The sequence below is a fragment of the Leptonychotes weddellii genome, chromosome 7 (assembly GCF_054177405.1).
Source record: "Leptonychotes weddellii isolate Sample4059 chromosome 7, ASM5417740v2, whole genome shotgun sequence".
NCBI classification, from domain to species: Eukaryota; Metazoa; Chordata; class Mammalia; order Carnivora; family Phocidae; genus Leptonychotes; species Leptonychotes weddellii.
In genome coordinates this window covers 67,873,987-67,899,688 of record NC_138375.1, presented here as the reverse complement: position 1 = coordinate 67,899,688, position 25,702 = coordinate 67,873,987, and the positions used below count along the sequence as shown (strand labels likewise).

At 35.1% G+C, this 25,702-nt stretch overlaps 1 long non-coding RNA gene across 2 annotated transcripts in view; it reads left to right on the top strand.

The window, feature by feature from the left end:
- Positions 1 to 25,702, top strand: part of LOC115944620 (uncharacterized) — a 1,151,228-nt gene that overhangs the window by 175,205 nt on the left and 950,321 nt on the right. For both annotated transcript variants that reach the window (XR_014147031.1, XR_004079136.2), the window contains exon 3: positions 17,456 to 17,607. This is a non-coding gene — a long non-coding RNA (uncharacterized LOC115944620). The remainder of the gene's footprint in view (positions 1 to 17,455; positions 17,608 to 25,702) is intronic.

Genomic DNA, 25,702 nt, shown 5'->3' with positions numbered 1-25,702 from the left:
TCTCTCTCTCAAATAAATAAATAAAATCTTTAAAAAAAATGAAGTATGAAATGGTTGATTTAATTAAATTTAAGAAAAAGGACAAGGCATTCAGTGTTGGATCTGACTTATTCAACTAGTATAGCATGAAAATATTAGAAGTAAAAGGATTTCTAGGATGCTTTTCTCTAGTAAGCCAAAGAATCAATGAAGGGGGATAAAACTGCTTTTCTTCTTATTTCTAAAGCCAATTACAGTATGAATTTGAATCTGGATATGGCAAAGTTTTTGGTTTTCTTGCTTCCCAGACTTGGTGTTTACTATGAGAAAGAAAAGCAGGCACTCATTTGAGGCTGATTACATTATGGATACAGGGACAAAATCATAACATCTCTCTTCCTATAATCACATTTTCACCTCCTCATGCAGTGCACACCTGTGCCTTGTTGGCAGTTGTACTCAATGGGAAGTCACACATCACATAGCTCCAGTAAGGGAGGAAATTAGTTTCTTGCAATATGTGCCTTTTCAGATGACACTGGGTGTTTCTTACTGAAGACCTGCAAACTAAATAAATAAAAATTCAGAAGAGAAAGTTTGAACAGAATTCAGTGCAAAGAGCTTCTGGCATGATGGGTACAGATATCCATGCCATGGGTAATGGAATCATAATGACTTTAGTAAATGCTCATGCCTCAGTTTATTTAAAATTTAATAGCAATCCAAGGAAGAAAGTGTTAGTATAAAATTATGTATACTAACTCTGCACTTTGCATGAATTTTCAGGCTGGCTCAGCTGAACAATTAAGATGTGGCAGTGCATTCATTTGCCATATGAGTTCAACATTGTCTTCCCCTACCGCACCCCCTGCCCAGCCCTCACTGGAAATATTTTGCAGCTGTGTGACTTTCACATTGTAAGACTCTGTCTGAATTTCTCTTGTAAAGCCAAGATAGTTCTTGGAACTTTTACTTTGCTAGATAGTTTTCAGCTTGCCAATTATTTAATCTTCTTTTTATTTTTGTCTTATTGCTATTAGCTACTTTCAAGCTATCTTTCCTATCTATGACTTTGTTTTACATATTTTACAGTCTGGACTATCACATGCTTGGATGTGTTTTGCTATCTCCTTAATACAATTAATGTCTGTATATAAAGGGAAATTACTGCATTTATGTATTTAATTTGTCAAGTTGGATTACTCAACAAGCATGTTAGATATATGATTAGGGCAAAAACAGAGTGGGAAAATCATTCAAAATTTTATTTGAAGTCATATGTTTATTTCACAATAAACATAAAAGTAGTCATAATTAGAAAAAAATCAGGATTTTGATGGAATTATTTATTCTTATTTTGTGACTTAGTGTTGTTTTATTTGGAATTATATCCAGGAGACCATGAAGTCTCTTGAGATCCTTAGGATCTTTAATAATTTTAATCTGATCCTACTCATGCATTCTCCCAACAATTATTTTGTCTTCTTCCCAAGTTCCCAGATATTAGAAAAGAGAAAAGCTATTTTTCTTTTCATTTGTCTACCTCATTCTTTTTATGGGCAGGTTATTGTGTCTACAGAGCAAAAATGATCATAGTTCTAAAAGCTTGATCTATTTTAGGGGTTGGCAATGATGGCACATGAGCCAAATCCAGTTTGCCACCATGTCTGTATGGCCTACCTGCTAAACAGGGTTTTACACCTTTTAATGGTAGGAAGAAAATGAAAAGATGAATAGTATTTCATGATAAATTAAAATTATATGGAATTGGGAGACCTTTACTTCCAGGAAGAAGGAGTACTCCTCCTGCTAAGTATATCTAAAAACATTACATATGAAACAAACAAAAAGACCCTGAAAAATAGAGAGGAAAAGACAAACAAATTAGGGTCCTCAGGACCCAAACAATAACACTGTGATGTTGTGATGAGTTTCTTTATTTTTCTTTTTGGCTCATGTAGCCTACACTTGGAGCTGAAAGAACCAGAAGCCTGGAAATGTCATTGGTCACACAATAACAAAAGCTTCATCTTTCTAGCCAAACACTAGGAAAGGGACAGCCTAGGAAGAAAATTTTCTGACAGTAGCTGCTATACTTCAGCCAAACACCACATAAAGATTAGTCCAACTCCCAACTTTTCTGGCAAAGGCTGAGTATGAAACCCTTGCAAGGCTGTAATGAGGCATCCCAACCTCAATGGTTTTTCTACCAGGGTCCATGTGGTGGGTCCCTACTTCCATCTCCCTAGCATCTGTGGAAACAATGTGGGGAGCCTAGACTCTTATCTAGTAGTAATGAGATGCGTCTCCTCCTTCCCACTGTGGTGGTGTCAGAGGAAGCTTAGTGGTGATTCAGGATTTTCACCAGTACCCAGTTGTAATGAGTCCACCCCTTACCAACCCGTGGTGTCAGTGGAGGCACTCCTGTTCCTCCCAGCCATGATAGTATTAGTGGAGGCCTAGAGGGGATCTAGAACTCCCACCCTGCCAGCAGTATCAAGGAGGCCTTTCTGCCCTTGAGAGTCAGTGGATGTCAGGTGGAGAACTTGGATTTCTACCCTCACTTTAAAGTAATGAGATGGTAAAACTCCACATTTTTCCTTTGGAGCAGTGTCTAAAAATAGAGGATTTAAAGAATATCTAGAATCTCATAGCATAATACTGAAAATGTCCTATTTCCATTTGAAAATCTCAATTTGAATGAAAAAAATCAGTATCAATATCAATATGACAAAACCTTAGAATATCTGACAAAGATTTTAAAGCAGTCGTCATAAAAATGCTTTGATGAGCAGTTACACAGTTGAAATAAATGAAAAAACAGAAAGTCTTAACAATGAAATAGGAATTCTCATCAAAGAAATAGAAGATATAAAGAAGAACTAAATTGTAATTTTTGGATTAAAAAGTACAATAACTGACATAAAAACTCAATGGGAGGACTCAACATCAAAATAGAAAGATCAGATGAAAGTCAGTGAACTTGAAGATAGAACAATAAAATTTACCCACTCTGAACAACAAAGGTAAAATTGCTTGAAAAAATAAATAAACAAAGCTTAAGGACATGTAGGACTGTAACAAAAGATCTAAGACATCACTGGACTCTCCAGAGGAGAGGAGAAAGAGGGTGGGTCTAAAAAAGTATTCAAAGAAATAATGGCTAAAATCTTCCTAAATATGTTAAAAGTCAGCAAGTTGTTGTTCAAGCCCAGAACCCAGGGAAATCCACACTGACACATTATAGTCAAACTTCTGAAAATTAAAGGCAAAAAACCCCCCAAAAAACAAAAAACAAAAAAAACTCTTAAAAGCCATGGGAGAGAAATGAGTGTTTATTAATAGGGACAAACAATTCAAATGGCAGTGTGTTTTTCATCAGAAACCATGGAAGCCAGAAGAAAATAGTACACATTTTCCAAATCCTAAAAGGAATGGGGTATTAACATAGAATTCTTTATCTGGTGAAAATATCCTTCAGAAATGGTAAGGAAATCAAGACATTGCTAGATGAAAGAAAATTAGCATAATTTTTCACCAGCAGATTTACTCTAAAAGAATGACTGAAGAAAACTCTCTAAACAGAAAAGAAATGATAAAAGAAGGATCTTGGAATATCAGGAAGAAATAAACAACATAAGATCAAAAATATGGATGAGTACTATAAAATTTTCTTCTCCTCTTGAGGTTTCTAAAGTATGCTTGATGGTTAAAGCTAAAATTATAGTACTGTCTGATATGGTTTTACAAATATGTATAGGGAATATTTAATGTAATTACATTACAATATAGGCAATTATATCTATAAATTATAAATTATAATTGGTAAAATGTTAACACCAGTAGACTGTAATGAGTTACTTATATATAATGTAATACATAGCACTACTACTACATAAGCAATGCAAAGAGCATCCTGAAAAACTGTTGGAAAATCAAAATAGAATTCTAAAAGAATGTTCAAGTAACCCATAGTAAAACAGGAAAAAGAAAAAATGAACAGAAACCAAAAAATAAAATGGCAGACTTAAGCCATAGCATATCAATAATTACACTGAATGTAAATGGTCTAAATATATCAGTTAAAAGGCAGATTGCATAGTGGATTAAAACACACACACACACACACACACACACACACAAACTTGACCTTCCTTGTATATTTTCTATAAAATCTCACATTAAATGTAACAAAACAGTTAGGTTGATATTTATAGATCATGTGACTATTAGTAGATGAATAGCATATATAATCCTAAATATGTATGCACCAAACAACAGAGCTACAAAGTATGTGAAGCAAAAACTGATTGAACATGAGGAAGAAATAGACAAATACATAATGATAGTTGCAGACTTCGACACACTTATTTAATTTCCTAAAATGTCCATAACAAAGAGGGTGAGACTAAAAAAGTATTCAAAGAAATAACAGCTAAAATCCTCCTAAATATGTTAAAAGTCAGCACATTGTTTTTCGAGCCCAGAACCCAGAGTCATCATAAAAATGGTAGCTTAAAACAATAGAAACTGACTCTCTTTGAATTCTGGAAGCCAGAAGCCTCAAATCAAGGTGTTGGCATTTTTTTTTTTTTCTGGATGTTCTAAGGAGAATCTGTTTCATACCTCTCTTCTAGCTTCTGGTAGTTGCCCAAAATTCTTGGCATTACAGACACACCAATTCAATTTCTGTTTCCATATTCCCATGATCCTCTAGTGTGTGTCTCTGTGTCTCATATCTATCCCTCCCTTTCTCTATTAAGGACCCTTGTTGTTGAATTTAGGGCACATCCTCTCTTCAGTATGATCTCATCCCAAGATCCTTAACTTAATTACACCTGCAAAGAGCCCCTTTTTCAAAATAAGGTCACCCTCACAACTTCTGAGGGAAAATGTCTTTTCTGAGGCCACAAATTAATCTATTACAACTCCTATATCAGCAACTGACAGAGAAAATAGACAGGAAATTGGCAAGGATAAAATGATAACACTGCTAGCAACCAGTAAGATATAATCAACATTTATAGAACATTATACCAAACAGAAGAGTACACATTCTTTTTAAATGTCCGCAGAACATATACCAAGATAGATCACTTTCTGGGTATAAAACAAACCTCAAAAAATTTAGAAGGATTGAAATCATACAGAATTTGTTCTTTTATCACTACAAAACTAAACTAGACATAAATAACAGAAAGAAAACAGGAAAATCTCCAAACACTTGGAAACACAGAGTTCTAAACAACACATTTCTAGATAATTTATGGGTCAGGAGAAAGACTCAACAGAAATGACAAAAGGAAACATTTAATTAAATGAATATTAAAATAAAACAAATTTGTGGGACACAGGTAAAGCAATTTTGGGAAGGACATTTATAACACTGTTTAAATTAAATAAGCAGAAATGTCTCAAATGAGTAATCTAAGACCCTATGTAAAGAGCCTATTATATAAGAAGACCATAATTAAACCCAAAGGAAGAAGAAGAAAGGAAATAAAAAAGAGCAGAAATCAAGGAAATTGAAAGCAGAAAAACAATGGAGAAGATCAATGAAACCAAAACTGGCTCTTAGGAAAAAATAAAATCGACAGACCTCTAGCAATATTGACAAAAGAAAGAGAGAAAAGACAAAATATTACCACTACCAAGAATGAAATGGGACCTGTCACTACAGACACTTCAAATATCAAGAAGGTCATGCAGGACTAATACAATTATATACACATGTATTTGACAACTTAAATGATTTCTGAATTCCTCAAAAAGTACAAATTTCCACAACTCACCTAATATGAAATGGGACATTTGTATATCCCTATAAATATTAAGGAAACTAAATTTGTAATTTAAAAACTTCTGAAACAACATATCTAAGCCCAGATGCTTTCACTGGAGACTTCTACTAGAAGTTTAAAGAATTGGGAAATCGGAGGGGTGGACGAACCATGAGAGACGATGGACTCTGAAAAACAAACTGAGGGTTCTAGAGGGGAGGGGGGTGGGAGGATGGGTTAGCCTGGTGATGGGTATTGAGGAGGGCACGTTCTGCATGGAGCACTGGGTGTTGTGCACGAACAATGAATCATGGAACACTTCATCTAGAACTAATGATGTAATGTATGGGGATTAACATAAGAATAAAAAAAAAAAGAAGTTTAAAGAATTAATGCCATTTCTATACAATCTTCTTCAGAAAATAGAAGAGGGAGAACATTTCCTAATTCAATTTATGAAGCTCTTATTACCTAGATACCAAAACCAAAAGCAGTTAGAAAGATAGAAAAACTATAGAATTATATCCATACCATGCCATACTACTGAGCAGGAAAGAGGTACAAATGTGACGCATGCAACAATTAGATGACTCTCCAGAAAATTATGCTATATAAAAAGAGTCAATTGCAAAAGGTGTATTATAGCATTCTTGAAATGACAAAATTATAGGATGGGGAATAGATTAATGGTTGCTAGGAATTAAGAATGGGGGTTGGGGGAAAATGAGTGTGGCTATAAAAGGACAACATGAGGGTTCTTTGTGGTGCTGTAGATATTCTGTATCTTGACTATATCAATATCAATATGCTGGTTGTTATATTGTACTATGGTTTTATAAGATGTTACCATTGGGGAAATAGGGTGAAGGGTGTATGGGATCTCTCTGCAGTATTGTTTACAATTTAAGTTAATCTACAATTATCTCAAAATAATCAAAATTATAGAAAATTCAAATTTCAGTGTCCATAATTAATTTTTTATTGGTACTCAATCACATTCATTTTGTCTATATATTGTCTATATGTGCTTTTGTGCTGAAACAGCAGAATTGTTTAATTGTGACAGAGACTTATGACCTATAGAGTCTGAAATATTTACTATCTGTGTTCTTATAGAAAATGTTTGCTGAGCCCTGATCTATTTGATGAACTTCCCTCATCTCTGCTTCAGCAGCTGTCTTTTTTTGCCAGTCTTTAACATTTTCTTGGTGGCTCAGTCCTGCCCCATACTTACCACCTGATATTGTTTTCAGGCTGAGAATGTAATGCCCTTTGGCTCTCTTGATTAGTGCTCTGCTGTTAACTTTACTTCTGGTCTATTCTAGAGCTTACCTTGTATTGTTGGTCTGGAAACTCATCTTTTGCTTTATTTCTGAGGACAAGCCTTTAAATTGTATCCCATTTCTAATAGGTGATTGCTATTTGGCTGCCTCAAGAATATTTGTTTTTGAAACAGGATAGTACCTTGTTTGGATTTATTCATTCAATAAGTACTTATTAAATGATTGTTATGTCAAAAAAAATTATTGTTATGTCAGACCCTAGAAATTCAGGATCAACAAGGCAGACAGTTTTCACTCTCATGTAACTTAAATTCTTATGGGATAAACAGACAACATTCAAGTAAGCAAATAAATAAACAAGATAATTTCAGAAAATAAGAAAGTGTTGTGAAGAAAATAAACCAGTGTGTGAAGAAAATAAACCAGCGAGAGGTGGTATGGGCGGCTGGCCTTAACTAGGCAGGTAGTGGTGTTCTGTCTGAGGAGGAAGCTGTTTCACTGTGCCCCTATGGAAATATAGAGCCAGCAAGAGAATATCCTGGGGAATAGCATCACAAACCCTTATAATAGCAATTACCAAAGGCCTAAAATGCCATTTGCTTGTAAAGCTTAACTTGTTTGAGCAACAGATATGTGGCCATTGTGGCTAGTATGCAGTGGGTGGTATATGAGATGGATTTGAAGAGGTAGCAGAGGCCAGATCAGCTGGAGCCTTATAGGTCGTGATGGCAATGAGTTTAGATTTTACCATAAATGAAGAAAAGTCATAGGAAGATTTTAAGTAGAGGAATAACATGAACTGACTTATGTTTTTAAAAGATCATGTTGACTACTTAATGGATCTTGTGATAATCTGGACAAGAGATGATGATGTCTGCCTATGTATTCTCAAACTGAATTAATTAAAAGTTCACGTTAAGTAAATAAAGGAAGGGGAACATTAGAAGTGGTTAATTATTTCAAAAGTTCTCCATGGGAGCAAGAACATGAATAATGGAGTCTTAGCTCCTTGGTTATTTGATCAGTTGAAGGCTGAGTATCCTGGGAAACTGGAAGAAAAGGAAGGTTCATGTTATCATTAAATATTAAGGGTTACTTCCAGAATGGTCAGGTATGTGATACATCTAGTGTGGTGTAGTGGTAGGGTTCTTCAGAGAAACAGAACATATATACATTATGTATATGTGTATATACATATATATGTATATGTGTGTATGTGCACACATATATACATATGTGTGTGTGTAAGAAAGAGAAAGAGAGGGAGAGAGGGTGCAGGGTTGATTTAAAGAATTGGTTTACACAATTGTGGAGGATGGCAAGTTTGAGATCGGTAGGCAAGCAGGGAAGAGCTGATGTTGCAGCTTAAGTCCAAAGGTAAACAGCAGGTAGAATTCCCTCTTCCTCAGGAGCGATCAGTCTTTGTCTTAAGGTCTTCAACTGATTGGATGAAGCCCACTTGTGTTATAGAGAGTAATCTGCTTTACTCACTCTACTGATTTAAATACTAATCTTAAAAAAATAACTTCACAGCAACATCCAGATGTATTTGTTCAAATATCTGTGTACCATGGCCTAGCCAAGTTGACACATAAAATTAAACATACCTAGGGAAGTTGGACTGTAGATACCACAGCCCTGAAGAGACCATGTAGGCCAAAGCATAGGAATCTAAGGAATAATAGGTGGAGTCAGATGCTTAATGACGAGAGGGACACACCTTGACTTTGGGGCTGTACAAGTCTTGTCATAACTATTGTTGAGGTATGACTAGAACCTTGGAAATAATAATTAAGATTAGATTTATCAGCTGTTTAGAGAGATGAAGGCTTAGAACTGGATTTAAGTTGATTCAAAGAAAATAAAAATATAAACATGACATAGAATGCCAAGGAGGTTGAGAGTAGTTCATAAGTTACATTTTAATTTTATGAGAAAACACCAATTTAAGAATTAAAAAGGCACAGGTAAAACCTCTGTTATTTGTGCTGCTAGTATTGGGGTAGGATGTCTCTTTTACTGCTAATTCTAGTCAACTTTGGTTCCTGTTTCCCCTCTGAGACTTGGAGCACTTCAGGAGGCAAAGAATAAGAAAGACCACTATCAGAGTTTTTGTGATTAATTTTCAGAGTTCTCATTACAACAAATATACATTAGTCATCTTCTATTTGTAAAACACGGGCTGTATACTCAGGGCAACACAAAGACATAATTTCTGCACTGAAGGAATTAACACTGTAGGTGGAGGTCAATAAGCAGGCAGTGTATATATTGGCCACTTTGGCTTTTGGGTCAGACCAGTAGGGGTTATAATTCCATACTTAAACTAACTACTAGCTGTATGTCCTTGGGCAACTAATATATTCTCTTTGAGACCATTGTAAAATGGTAATAATACAGTGGATTCACATGTTATACTTGAGTTACTTTCTAAAGTAAAAGATAAAATGATAATCCCATCTAATCAATATTCTGCTTGAAAATATCTCATCACTTATGAAACACTGCATCCACAGTTTCATATATACAGAGCTACACGGTACCTCTTATGTAGTAAAATTTGGCAATTTCTAAATTGGACTTATGAAAGAATAAAAGGATAGTCTGTAAATAAGTGTCTGAGCATTCAACCATTTTTCTTTCAAAATGGCTATCAATCCCCAGGGAAAAAATGGGGAGTTAGGTAGGGAATTATTTATTTCTGCTTTCTTAAAGCATTTTCTCCATAATAAATCTTTTTAATTATGTATCTGTGCTTATAGATTTGATTTCATTGTGAGAAGTAAATTGAATAGTGAAATAGCTACATTTTTTAAGGAGTTGAGGGAGAGGAGATTTACTGGGAATATGTTCTAAAGCAAGTCTAACTGCAACTCCAATGTTGTAAGACCATTGTGCGGAGTAAATAAAATACTTAGATAAATCACCTATTATCACACATGACATAGGGTAAACACTCAAATGGTAACTATTTTTGGTTATTTTAATTGATTTATATATTGTAGATATAATTTGATCATCACAAGTTTGATTGAACTAGGTGATGTTTATAGTTTCATTCAGCCTTAAATTTTCTTAAATATTTTTGAAGTCTAATACATGATTGATTCTGACAGTTTGCACAGCTGTTTAGAGTATCTTGAAAAGGGAAAAAAATGATGCCTGGTTTGGAAATCAGGAAGGGTCTCATGGAAGGTGGAGGGTTTTTGAGACACCCTTGAATAGTGGTGTTTAAAGGCTAAAGAGTGATGTTGACAGCCACCTTTGGTCGAATATACAATAGTCACTCCTCTCCCTAATCTAGCCTTTCCCTATGTCCTTGCTGGTAGAGCCCTGACTCCACAACAGACCAGAAGCTTTCTTTCCCAGTTTTCCGTGCAGCTAGGCATAGACATGATTTATAAGTTATGGCTGTTGGGTAGCTTCGAGGAGATCTTTTATCTCTGATTATCAGAGAGAAAGGAGAGAGAGACAGACAGACATTTTCCCATGAGCACAAAAATATAGAAAACATTTCTGTAATTCTATGTGCCACATGCCATTTTACAATTTTTACAGTTTTTCATATTAGAATATTAAATCCTCACTTTACATATATTAAGCCATTAGACCCTAGAAACTATTTTTATCTCTATTATAGATGAAAAAAATAAAGCTTGGAGAACTTATATGTATTCTGAAGGTTATAAAGCAGTAGATTTTATTTTTAACTCAAGTTGTCTAATTCCAGCAGCTGTGGTCTTGACTATTACCTATGTAATGAATCCCAGCAGATTGAAAGAAGGAAAACACTGGCTCCTTGAAAACTGTTGGGTCAGAAAATTAACCAAAACATGCAACTGAGTTCCTCTGCATTTATAGAATTTAGGAATATTTAAGGTCTTTATTGTTTAACTCATGGTTAAGTGGATTTTCTGTTATTTGCAAGTAATAGAGATAATCTAGGGATTCCTTAGGCAGTACTGGTGGTAGTGTTGGAGTGGGAAATGAACATTTCAAGCAGAGAGAGCAGCATGGACAAATTCAAGGATGGGTTGGGTTTAGGGATAGTTATTAACCTCCATTTGCTGGACCAGAGTCCATTTGAGAGAGTCGTAGGCAGTGAGTCTAGAACTACAGGATGAGTTTTAAAGTAACAGCATCTAATTCCAATCTTCACTAATTCCAGGTAGCACTGAGAGTTTCTTTTTAAGGTCATTAATGTGAGAGCAATGAATGGAGAACATTGCTTTAGGAAAACAACCAGATAATGCAGAAGGTCTTTCTTCCAGAGATAGGGACAAAGCAGCAATTACATTTCATAAATGTGGCTACAGAAATTTCTCTATGGCATCTGTAACTGAAGAGTTATCTCTGGCCCTGAATTGTAGTTATATATTTGCAAACTCCTAAGAAATATCTGTGCCAGGACTATGTGTTGCCCATTATGTTTGCGTGGAGATGTTTGATTTCTCACTATTTTCTCTTTAATCTATTGCAAAATGTTTTAGAGCAAAATTACTTCCATTATCAAGTCCTCTAATGCTTTTTTTCTTAGAATCCATATAACGTACGCTTTATAGTTCCCCTGTCTAATGAAACACTACAGCAAAGGCTCTAAATCAAACTTGGGCTTCTCTTCAGTCTTCCCATTTTGCTGAAACTGAAGGACAGATCATCTGTATTACCAAGATTGACTGTTTTCTTTTTAACATTACCTCTATTCTCCTGATAGTAGAACATTCTTTCCAGTATAAAGAAAAAAATGGGTTTTGATTGAAACAGAACTAATTTCAGATGTGGCTCTAACATTTCTATTTTATGTCCTTGGATAAGTTCTACTTAGGCACTCCAAGCCTCAGTTTTCTCATCTGTAAAATGAAAATAACAGTTCTTTCCTTGTAAGGCTGTTGTGAAGGATAAATGAGTCCATATATGTGTTCAGTAAATGCTAGACATCTTATCCTTTCTTCTGACTCCTAAAGAATAAGTGGAGGTAATTAAGAGTTTTTGGAATATATACTGGAAATGTGAAAGATTAGAATTATTTTTAAAAAAGGAATTAATCATTTTGAATCTGTTTAAATGTTACTTTATATTATATAATTCAAGATAAAGTGTCTGCTTCTTTTGGAACTCTTTGTAACTTGTTTCTTTAAGATTCTTGTATTACATTGATTTGCAGAGAGCTTAACCCATAATTTTTATATCTAAAAAAATATCTGTTTCTTCTATAGTCATCTGCTACCTGTTTATGATATCAATAAGGCAGTCACTATCAAATGGTAGCAAAATGGAAAATCAAATGAAACATGGAGGGCATTCTTTGTGTCCTATTTGTACTGATTAGTTCTTTGAAAAACAAAGATTTTATCATAGGTTCTCAAGGAAGTTCTTACTAAATTTGAATTTATGTTCACAGATTGATAGTAACAGATTTTCACTTTGTTTTGACATAAAGCAACCATGACATTTAACAGTGACTCACCTGCAAGAGAATGATAAAGAAATCAGGCAGTAGATCAAATGAAAATCAGTCACTAAGTCATATATAAATCTGATTCACTCTGATACTCACCTTTGGTTGGATTTTCATGGGTATCTCTGTCTGGAAATTCCAAATGTATCTACTAAAAGCAGATACTTTAATGGTTATAAACTTAGGGATACTCTGAACAGAGAAGTTCAGGAACTGGGAGACCCATAGGCAAAGGCATGAGATAAATAAGTCTAAATTCAGGACAGGTCCAGGACAAATTTTCTTAATAATGTGATATTTTTCACTGAACTGATAACTTCTAAAAAGAGCAACAAAACTAAAATCATCCTTGGAAATTGAAAGCAGATTCATAATTTCCTACTAAATAAGTATTGATTTAATTTTGACATTCAGTATTTAAAATTGGTTTCACCATGTGTCATTCAGAGTTGAATTTATCCCAGGGACGTTTAAGTAAGTTGCTGGTAAGTGTAGTGTCAGTACAGTAGTGATAATGGGAAGAAAATTATAAAAAATCCATACATTTCAAACTTTAAAAAATTTTGTAGCACAGTTACATTACATATTCCAGATAGAGCCCTTACCATCCCTGTGTCTTCCCTTAAACATCCAAGGGAATTATAGATGCAGTATCAAGATTTAAAGAAAGGTCCAAAAAGCATTTTAGATCCCCCAAATAACACAACTGGAAAGGACTTTTTTGATCCAACATACTCATTTCACAGGAGCAGAGACTGAGGCACTGAATTGACTTATGTTGAATGACAACAATAACAAGGTTTAGGAAGATTTTACAATCCAACTAAACAGGCAATCACTGTAATCACATTATTTGCATGTGAACATCAATTATAAGGAGAAACTTGAAGGTGATGGTCTTTCCGATAATACTTGACATAGAAAAGAGAAAAGAAGATAAAAGGACCACCAAATATGACAAATAAACATGTAAAAAATGCTTCACATTGTGTGTCATCAGAAAAATGCAAATTAAAACACCAGTGAGATATCACTATACACCTATGGGAATGCCCAAAATTCAGAACACTAACACCACCAAATGCTGGCAAGGATATGGAGCAACGAAGGGGGACTCTTATTGCTGATGGGAATGAAAAATGCTACAGCCACTTTGGAAAAGAGTTTGACAGTTTCTAATCTACTAATCATACACTTACCATGTGATTAGCAATTGCACTCCTGGTATTTCCCCTAAGGAGTTAAAAATTTATGTCCATATGAAAATGTGCACATGAATGTTTATAGCAGCTTTATTCATAATTGTCAAAACATGGAAGCAATCAAGTCCTTCAGTAGATGAATAGTATATAAACTGGTGTATCTACACAATAGGATATTATTCAACACTAAAAAGAAATGAGCTATCAAGCCATGAAAGGACATGGAAGAACCTAAATGCATATTACTAAGTGAAAGAAGCCCATATGAAAAAGCAACATACTGTATGATTCCAATTATATGACATCTGGAAAAGGCAAAACTGGACACAGTAAGACCCAAGTTGCCAGGGGTTGGGGTGGGGAGTGGAGGAAGAAGGGATTAATAGGCAGAGCACAGAGAATTTTTAGGACAGTGAAAATACTCTGTATGATACTATAATAATGTATACATGTCATTATACGTTTGTCCAAACCTACAGAATGTACAACACCAAGAGTGAATCCTGAGGTAGACTATATGGACTTTCGGTGATTATGATGTGTCCATGTAGGTTCATCAGTTGTAACAAATGTACCACTCTGGTAGAGGATATTGATAACAGGATGTAATGCATGTGTGGGGGCAGGACATATATGAGAAGTCTCTGTATCTGTCTCTCCATTTTACTGTGAATCTAAAATTGCTCTAAAAACATAGACCTGAGGATAGAAAAGTTTGAGAGAGATAGTAATGGGTTAGCCTGATCCCAGATTGTCTTGGTGGAGTTTGTGATGAGCTCAGTCTAATCCAAAGGAGCCATTGTTTTCACTCCTATAATTTGTTAAAGACAAATTGTACCAAACAGGTTAAACTGGCAAGGAAGACTTTATTCAAGACTATTGTAATAGGGATTGAAGTTATTGAAATAAGGGAGACAGTGAACTCAATTCTGTTGAAACAAAACGTAGAAGAGTTTTTAAACACTGGGGTAAATTATTGGAAAACTACAGGAGGACACACTGGTCAATGTGATTAGATCATCTGTGTTTGCTAATTGTTGCTTATCAAAGTTAGGCTCCTACCTTCCCACAAAGACTCAGAGATAGGAGTACTATCTTTCTTGATGATTACTTCTCAAGGGGATGGTTCCTGGGTCTTAGAGGAAAATATCTTTGGGTTACAAGAGTCTCAGAGAAGATTTATATCTGAGAGGCAGAGAAAGAATTTACAATTGCAAGTTTTCAATAAAAAGGGGGATTGGGGCTTATATTCAGGAAGACACCTGTCTAAAGTATTATCAAGGTAAGGGGAATGGTAAGGCTCTCTTGGCATGATACCACTATTTTGTAAGTCACCTTTTGTACATATTCACATGACATTTATGATTGTCTAGATGAGTCAGATGCTCAGGGAAGTACATGCTTAGAGTCTCACAATAAAGACTTGAAGGAAGTTGCATTTAGACTTTTCACTAGTACTTATTCTACTGTGTTAGCTTGTTTCTTTAAAATAACAACTAATATTTGGGTAATATTTACAGTTTCTATAGCACTTTCATGTAGATTATCCAATTTGCATTTCACACTGAAGCACAGGTAGAGAAGCAATAATTACCTTTAATTATAAATGAGGTAATTGAAACTCTGAGGAATTAGGAGACTTTCCAAATAATGGAATTGGAATCCAGATCTCATGATCCCATTAACTAATGAATTAAGCACATATTTAGACAAATACCCAATATGTGTTCAAGTTCTATGTCAAGAGCTAGAGATTCAAAAGGAAGCAATGTTTCTGCCCTCGTGGAGCTTGCATCCTAATGAGAAGATGAAAAGACAGAATGAAAGGAAAGAAATATGAGAAGGAGATTATGACAGAAACCAATGAGGGCATTGAGAGAAAGGGTCCTGTCAGGGAGGCTAGTTTTGCTTCTTTGAATGAGATGTTTGGGAAGGCTTCTCTGAGGAGTGGACATTTGAGCTGAGAACTAGTATGATAACATTCCTAAGAGAGGGGACAGTAACTATACAAGTCTAGAGGGGGAAGCAATCAGCAAAATACTTATTATGTGCCAGACATACTTCCCAGCCCTTTATGAATATGAACTTCTCTAATGCTCAAAGCATCCTTTGAGGTAGCTATTTTTTTTTTTACTCCAAAGTTATAAATGGCCACCAGAGGTACTGGAGGAAGGCTGGTGTGGCTGGTGCATAATGGGAAGGTAGGAGTATAGATAAAGCTGAGGTCAAAGAGGGACATAAGAGTCAGGCTGCTCAGGGCCATGAGCCATTGGAAGGACCTGGGGTTTTATTGTACAAACTATGAAATAAACTAGAGTGTTTTCAGCAGGGAAGTCATGAGGTCTGACTTACCTACATCACATCAAACATTTGTTTATAGACTCCAGGGTGCCTGGGTGGTGCATCCGTTAAGCGTCTGACTCTTGGTTTTGGCTCAGGTCATGATCTCAGGGTCATGAGATAGAGCCTCGTGTCGGGCTCTGCACTGGGCTTTGCACTCAGCACAGTCTACTTGAGTTTCTCTCTCCCTCTGCCCTTCCTCTCCATGCATTCTCTCTCTCTCACTCTCTTTCTCTCTCAAATAAATAAGTAAATCTTAAAAAAAAAAAATAGGTATTCCTTCTCTCTAATGTTTGCTATTTATATTCAGGAACTACTCCTGAGGCCAACTATTATATGCCCTCTACCTTAGAAAATAGGTGAGGGAAAGAGTAAACGGGTTGGTTGGAGAGAGGTGGGGCTGAAGCTAGACCATACCTTATTGTGTGGAAACCCTCCAGCAAAACACTGGGGCATGTGTTATAGTATTGATATTGACAGATATCTGTGTCTTGTCAACATGGGAGAGCTTTGGGGTATAAACATTATAGTGGTCATTTCATTTTACTTTTTTTTTTTTTAAGTTTTTTATTTATTTAATAAATCTCTATGTCCAACATGGGGCTCAAACTCAGGACGCTGAGATCAAGAGCTGCATGCTCCACCGACTGAGCCAGCCTGGTGCCCCTCTAAATGGTCATTTCATTTTAATACACTTACTGCAACTCCTTATCACTAGTAGCATCATTCTGGATATTTTTTCAACAAGCACATTTATCTCTGGTTATTCAAAGTAGTTGGCATGTTGATCTGCAGATTTATGCCTCTTTGAAGAGACTGTGTTTATTATTACTATATTGAGACAGTTTATCAAGGTTAAAGTATAAATGAAAATAACCAATATCTTACACAGGAGATTCAGGAGGAAAGTTGCAATTCGTTCTTGATTCTGAGTACATGGAGCTTAGGTTGATACTTGATATATACTTGGGAAAGAATATGATGGATGTATTGAAAGTTAATGGGAATAAAAAAATAAAAGGTATATAAACTGCAGTCTTAAAAATGAAGTTAAAATTTTTTCAGCAGTTTGTATTATAGATTTTATAATCCTTTAACATCCTGAAAATAGAAGAACTTACACAGAGATTTAGTGACTTTCAAGTCAAGCAAATTAGTTGATGAACAGGGATCATACAAGAATATCTTTCTTAATAGAAAAGCCTGAGATGAATAAAAACCCTTAAAATCAAAACACTAAAAAGATTAAGCCAATTGAGTTCCAATCAGCATACTTCTCAGTAGGCAGAAGAGTATTTTCAGCAGTGTTCAATGAGTTCTTTTTAAAAAATGATATCTGAGTGATGAAGTGACTGATACTATTACAATATAGGGAGAAACACTGATGGCACTTCTCTCCCTCCTTATTTGCAGCACTTCCTTCAGTGCAGTTGGTGGTCTTGTTACAGACAGAAGAGCCCACTCAGCATATCCAGTGTTAGGTATTTCCAACTTCTAACCTTGCATCTGGGAGAGATTGAGGATGAATGCCCTGAGAGCTCTGAGTGTCACAGGATGAAGCTCACGTGAGTGCCAGTGTGAATACATTTATTCCTGGGAGTAAACATTCTTTTCCCTTTCTCCTTGGACTTTGGTAGAATATCTTCTTATGAACTTCTAGGTGGGTACTGTCCTTACCTAACAAATCTGGATTCTGGGTCGTCTGTTTAGTAAATGCTCTCCGAATCTCCAATGTGCCAGACCCATGCAGCTGTTCTTGTTTGATTGTCAACTTAACTGTGAACTGTGCCTCCTGACATTTGCTTGTGAAGATAACTTTGGCAGAGTTGTTAAGAAGGAGAGAAGGAGATTTTGTGTCAGTTAAAATGCATCAACATTTTAATTGTTTTAGTTCATTTTCTGTCCAGAGAGCTCTTGAAAGTTTGCCCATTGCGCCTGGAAATCCTGGACATTTATTCTGCCCTGGGGGTTCTTGGTGCTCGGGTATATCCATTTGGCCCTATTTCTCTTTGGTATGATTTCATGTTTATAAATTATTGTTTTTCCCTTTTGTAATAAGGCACAGGACAAGATACCAGGGAGGAAGAGGGAATAATTACTATTACCATTCATGGGGAAATAGAAATATGGCAAAACTGTCTTGCTTCCTTGGAGCGTTTGGGATAAACTACCATGATTTGGAAGCATTTTGTGAATTTGCAAAGATCTTTAAGACTAACCATAGGTTTCTGTGTTAATTTCATATTGATTTTTAGCAATTTCAAAAGTTTGAGACTTAGCTTAGTATGTGCTTCTAGGCTTTTTAATTAGATCTGTATATATAATTCCAAACTGTTGATGGAAACTTTATGAATTGTTTTAAGGTTTAGGAGAAAGAAAAAGAAAGAAGCATTTTATCCTTTTACTTAGTGGTGATTTTCCTTATGGTGATTGAAGTGAATACAATGGAGAATTTTACTCTTGTTAGAATATTTTGAATATTTTAAAACTTTTATAATACTGGGCTTTCATATCATTCCACTGTGTTAGAGCATGACATTTTCATAATCCAGTGTTAAAATAAACTTCATAAAATAAGAAATTGTTAAGGCTTTATTTTGTTTTAGAAGCAATGTGTATATTTTTCACTTAATTTTCTAGGCTGCTAATTTAGTTACTAAGAGCTTCATAGATTCTCTTTCTATAAACTAGAGAATTATAGGATGATTTACTAAAGGCAGTGCATGTGGAACAAAATCTAAAGGTTTTACAATAGCTGCTTTTCAGTGAAAAATGTGGCTTAACTTCTTTTACCTGGATAATTTTGCTTCCTGTATCACTAAGACATGTCTCATCTTGTCTCCACTTTGATCATCTTTCACAGGGATTAATTCACAACCTCCCCGACTTGTCATTTCCTCTTCATTCTCACACACCACCAGCTAGCTCATTCTGTATTTTAGTAGAAAGGCTGCTGTACTTTAGTAAAGGCTTGGCTCTGAGTCTGGTTTATGCCACCAAATAACACTATGATTTGGGGAGGATTATTTGATAATAATCTCTTCATGCCTCACAGAGTTTTGTGATTAAAGACATGAGATAAAATACATTGGGACGCTTTTTAATGTTAAAGTGCCATATAAGTAAGAGGCATCCCACCCTTATTTATGTCATTCCCTTGCTCAGAAATCTTCAACTGTTTTCTGTTCTTAAGTAATCAATTCAAACCTTTCCTATCATTCAAGGACTCCAATCTCCTACCTTAATATTGCCCCTTAATATTACTCCTTCTTTACTTTTCCAATCCTCTTCCATTCCCTCTCATGCACTATTGATTTCAGTGATGTTTTCCAAATTCTGAGCTTTTGTAAATGTTAGTTTTTCTACATAGAATTTTCTGGCCCAAATATTCAAATTGTTGTGCATTCAGGAGGTTTTTCATGACTGTGTTCCTACATATGGAAGCAATCTTTCTATTATCTGAAAAACCAAATCTGTTTTTCTTTATTTCATCACTTTCTATGTTATTTATGGTCAGACCTTATTTCCTGTACTTTAGTTTCTTGAAAGGTTCTTTGTACCCCAAAGCACCTAGAATTTCCCACTGCACATTTTAGTTGCTCTGTAATATTTGATGAATAAATATAAAAGAGCATATTGTTTTTCTTTTTTCTCTCTCTTTAAAAATTTTTTTAAGCTTTTGACGTATAATTGACAAAGTAGTAAGATACTTAACATGTACAGTGTGGTGACTTGATATACATATACATCGTAATGGGATTCCCCTCATTGAGTTCATTAACATATCCATCATTTAACATATTTACCATTTTTGTGTGTGTAAGAATATTTAAGTTCTACTGTCTTAACAAATTTCAATTATACAATATAATATTATCAACTATAGTCACACATTAGATCCTCAGACCTTACACATCTTATATTTGAAAGTTTGTACCCTTTTATCAACCTCTTTCTATTCCCCCTCTCCCCAGCACCTGGCAATTACTTTTCTACTCTGTTGCTATGAATTCGACTATTTTTTTTTTAGATTTCACTTATGAATGATACCATGCAGTATTAATCTTTCTTTGTCTGCCTTATTTTACTTAGCATAATACTCTCCATTTGCAACCATGGTGTTGCAAATAAGATGATTTCCTTTTTTTAAAGGCTAAATAATATTCCATTAAATGTATATTTGTGCATGTGTGTATATACATAGATATATAATATATATATAGATAGATATATCAAGATACAGATATTCTTGATCCATCATCCGTTGACGAACTCTTAGGCTGTTTCCATACCTTGGCTATTGTGAATAATACTGCAATGAACGTGGGAGTACAGATAACTCCTCGAGGTGGTTTTGTTTCCTTTGGATATATATCAGAAGTGAGATTGCTGGATCATATGGCAGTTCTGTTCTTAATTTTTTGAGGAAACTCCATGCTATTTTCTATAGTGACTATACCAGTTTACATTCCTGCCAAAGTGTATCAGGGTTCCCTTTTCTCCACATTCTTGCCAATATTTATTGTCTCTCATCTTGTTCATACCCATCCTAACATATTGGTTTAGGGTAACTTCATAGCGATTTTGATTCGTGTTTCTCTGATTAGTGATGTTGAGCACCTTTTCATGTGCCTGTTGGCCATTTGTATGTCTTTTTTGGAAAACATCATCTGTTCAGGTCCTTTGTCCATTTATTAATTTGGTTATTTGATTTTGGTTTTTTTTGCTATTGAGTTGTATGTGTTCCTTATATATTTTTGGTAATAGCCTCTTATTGAATGTGTAGTTTGCAAATATTTTCTTCATTTCCCATTCCATAAGTTGCCTTTTCGTTTTGTTGATGGTTTCCTTTGCTGAGCAGAAGCTCCTAAGTTTGATGTAGTCTCACTTGTTTATTTTGCTTTTGTTGCTTTTGATGTCAAATCTGAAAAATCATTGCCCAGACCAATGTCTGTGGAACTTACCCCTATGCTCTCTTCTACGAGTTTTACAGTTTCAGATCTTACATTTAAGTCTGTAATCCATTTTGAATAGATTTTTATGTATGGTGTAAAATAGGGGTCCAGTTTCATTCTTTTTCATGTGGCAATCTAGTTTCCCCAACACCATTTATTAAAGACACTTTTTTTTAAAGATTTTATTTATTTATTTGAGAGAGAGAGAATGAGAGACAGAGAGCACGAGAGGGAAGAGGGTCAGAGGGAGAAGCAGACCCCCTGCTGAGCAGGGAGCCTGATGCGGGACTCGATTCTGGGACTCCAGGATCATGACCTGAGCCGAAGGCAGTCGCTTAACCAACTGAGCCACCCAGGCGCCCTAAAGACACTATCCTTTCCCTACTGAATATTCTTGGTTCATTTTTCATAAATTAACCAACCATATATGTGTGGATTTATTTCTAGGTTCTGATTCTGTTCTATTGTTCTATATGTGTATTTTTATGCTACTAACATACTGTTTTGATTTTGATGGCTTTGTAATATAAAGTCAGAAGTGTGATGCCTCCAGCTTTGCTCTTCTTTCTCAAGAATCCTTTGGATCCTCATGGTCTTTTGTGGTTACTTACAAATTTTAGAATTGTTTTTTCTATTTCTGTGAAAAATGCCATTAGAATTTTGATAGGAATTGCATCATTGAATCTGTAGATCGCTTCGGATAGTGTGGACATTTTAACAACACTAATTTTTTGTTTCTTCTTCAATTTCTTTCATCAATGTCTTATAGTTTTCAATGAATAGATCTTTTACTTCCTTGGTTATATTTATTCCTAAGTATTTTATTCTTTTTTAATGCTATTGTAAATGAGATTGTTTTCAGATGAAGATTTTTTCAGACTTGAAGGATTAATAAAACATTAGTTTCAGAGAAATTAAGACTATCATTTTTCTTATTCCCTGAACTCCTTTCAAGAAGTTTCTGTGCTTAATGGATCCTAAAGAAAAAAAAATGTTACTATGATGATGATTACAAGTATGTACAGATTGCAAAAATATGTCAACCCTAATTTTTTAATTGAAAGTTAGATAATGAGCAAATTTTTCATTAAAAACTACTTTTCTGTGTAGAGATTTGTCATTGAAGGTTATCAATTTCTTCTGACAATCCCCTCAAGTTAGTAATATCTCTTGCTTAGACTTTACTTGCAGGGACAAAATGCTGGAATATTGTGAAGGCAAGGAAAAATTTTTTCTGTACCCTCAACGTCTTCCAGAGAGACAGATTAACAGGAGAAAGAACAACAGTTTTAGTACATGCGCACAGAGGCCCAATAATGAAATTGACTCCTAAAGAAATGACCAAGGCAGGCAGTTTTTATACTTTTTAGACAAAGTAACAATAAATCTGTGAGGAGGAGTTGACAGGACAAAGAAAACTTAACTTTGTGATCTTCAATTAGTAAATAATTCTAAACAGAATTTGTGTTGTGTAAATTAGTAAGAAGTAATAAGGGTTGTTTATACAGCCTTCTCAGCTCTAAATTTCCCATCTCTGACAATAAGGATGTCTCTTTATTTTCTAGTACCTGGAGAGTATCTTTCATGTGAGAGATTTATTTCCTGCTTTCAGGGGGACATAGGAGGGTCCAAGTGTCCTTCTTGCCTCGACTGTCCCTTAAGTTAACTTTTATTTGAAATAATCGATATGCCAAAGTGGCCCAATTGCGGGTAGCCTACCCCTGACTCCTACATTTGGAAATAAGAATGAGGAATAAAAGGGACATGTATCTATCCTGTTATTTATCTCTTGGCCATATTAGGGATAGTGTGTGTGTGTATGGGAAGGGAGGTGTTGGGGTTGTCCCAGGAAATGTGGGCAAATGACAGAACTTCGAGGCTCATTTGGGAAGATTTTACATTTCATTTGATCTTAATGAAAGTTCAAAGTATTTAATAGGCATTATGTCATTTGTATTTGTATAATTGATGGGACATGCACTTCTCTTATTTCATTAAGGAATTGAATACCTATTTGGAAATGTTACACCATTCTTAAAAGGCAGTAAAAAATGAAGGGAAGAGTTAGATTCACTAAGTGGAACATTTGTCCCAAGTTTACTCTATATTTCTTTTATGTGGGTGTTCTAGTCACTATAATGGCATAGTAAAACTTCCTAAAACTTTAGTAATACAAAACATCATTTATTATTTTCAGAGATTCTGTGGGTCAGAGATCTTTTCAGGACATGATGGGCTGCTTTGTCTCTGCTCCATAATATGTAGGGCCTCACCTGGAAGATATGAAGACTGGAGGCTAGAATTATTTGAAGGTTTCTCTGGGCATCTCTGTCTCTAGTCTCTCTATGTGACCTTGCTAACTTGGTGGGTTTAAGGTAGTTGGACTTCTTGCAAATTGGCAGAAGACTCCCAAGGCTCATGCCCAGAGAAAGAGAGGGAAAGCCAGGAGAAACCAAATTGCCTTTTTTGACCTACTCTCAGAGAAGTCACACAGCATCTCTTCCTGTATTCTCTTTGTCAAGGCAATCACAGAGTCCTGCTCAATTTCAAGGGGAGGAGAAATAGACCACACCTTTGGTGAGAGAGCAGCAAAGTTCCAGAAAAGCATGTGGGACCAGAAATCTCACACTGGCCATTTTTGGAAGACTATGATGTATGTGTTGAACTTTCAACTTAAACTATGGTATAGGATTCCAAAATTTAACATGAATTACTAGGCCTTGGTTTGGGAGTGTAGGTCTATTTCAGACTACTATTCTAGCTTTATTTATTTATTTATTTATTTATTTGGAGGGTTTTAGAATTTTTTAGTTTTTCTTGGTAAGTTGCTTCAGCAATGGTCATATGCTTGACAGCAAAAAATAAAAATTAAATGGCCATATTTAAACAAATATATACTCCTACAATGATTTCCCCAGAAATAATGACCGTGTAGAAGTAATTAGAACTTCAACTGTGTTAAAGTTGGCTTCCTTTTGCTGACTTGGTTCAGCAGATGCTAATCAAGCTTAGGAGATGCTAATACAAGCTTGTAATTTCAGCATACAATATCCAGAAATGAATGTGAAGAACTCTGTGACCTTCAGAGATGGAATTATGCCCTTTCTAGCAAAGCCTTTTATTTCTAGAATGTGTGCTGTTTTCAGCAGGCCTGAGTCATTAATGTCTGTCTCCTTTCCATGTTGTTCTGGATGGCCAAAGCATCATTATTGAGAAACTACTTTGTGCAGGGCACACTTTTTTCCTAATTGCTTTGCATAGAGATGAGTGCTTTTTCAAGGTTGAAGCCTTTGGATGAGATAGACTGCTATTGAGCTAATCAGAGCATATGTGAGGAGGGTAAGGGGGTCAATGATGTTCTAAGAACAGAGCCTTTTTCTCTTTTCAAATACAGATCTATTCTACAAACTTTAACATTTTCTTATTGTTGTTTTGCTTTATTCACATCTGTATATTCATTTTCTCTGTCACAGTAATACCCCTTAGACACACACATGCGTGTGTGCACACACACACATATTAATTCTAAGAAAGATTAAAATCAGTATTTCCATGATATGGGCCTTATTTTAGAAAACGGTTCTTTTGTGTTGTTATGAATATTGCAATCAGTTGGTATATTTCTGTTAGCCCACTCTAAATATACACTTTATAGAACTGAAGGCAGAGAATACATACTTCGGCCTGCAACTTTATGCTTCTAGAGTAGTCAAGATTTTAGTATATGTCATGATCTAACTAACTTTTAAGGCATAGTGGTAGACCACTTTTTTTTTATAGACTTTACTAGGTTGATAGTAAAGTAGTAAGTTGATATGTTGACCGCTTAAGTCTATACTTCAAGTGCCATTTTTTTATTCACTAGTTTTTATGCATTTTGATTTAACTCATTATATTTTTGCCCTGAAATAATTCATGCAAAATGTGCCATTCAGAAAAGCAGAGTATATCCTGCATGATTGTTAATGTATTTTTTACATGGATTTAGATAGCTGAAATGCAAAATGAAAATGGACTTCTTGCTTCAATAATGAATATTTTAGTCCTTGTCCTCAGGGAGGTGAAAGTGCTGATGATGTAGCTTCATGACGTGCAAGTCTTGGTATTAGCATTACTTGGAGTGGAGAAACTCAAATGAGGTATTTGTGATGCACTTTTCTTACCCACACCCATGTTTGTGTGGCCCAGTGACATCTGTAATGAGGTGTCTCTCAGGGTCAGGGTGCAATATTAGTTACCAGCATTCTGTGATTTCTCCAATGGTTCAGTGAACCAATGGTGTTTCTAGTAATAAAATAGGAAAAGAAAAAAGGAAAGAGGGACAATGCAAAAATGAATAAAGGAAAATACATCTATGTGTAGGCAAGAAAGCGAAGATTAGATTAGCCATACGGAAGCAATTCCTGTCTGATTTGTTGAATAATATAATTTGAAAAAATGAAAAAGGAAAATTGAGCCAAAGGAAATAGCATGGGCATATGGACCAAATTGAGTCAAGATTATAAAATTAGAATTTAATTTTTTTTTGCCATCTTCTGTTTCTCTAAATGTTTATTTTTGTTCAGAATCTATGGCTATAAAGACATACGCATCTTTTCTCTGCATGTTTTGAAATGTTTTTCTGAAGTCTGGGCTATACCAAAATTTTAGTTGTTTATTATGAACTTTAGGTTGCTTAGTAACTTTCTATATTCAATAATAATAA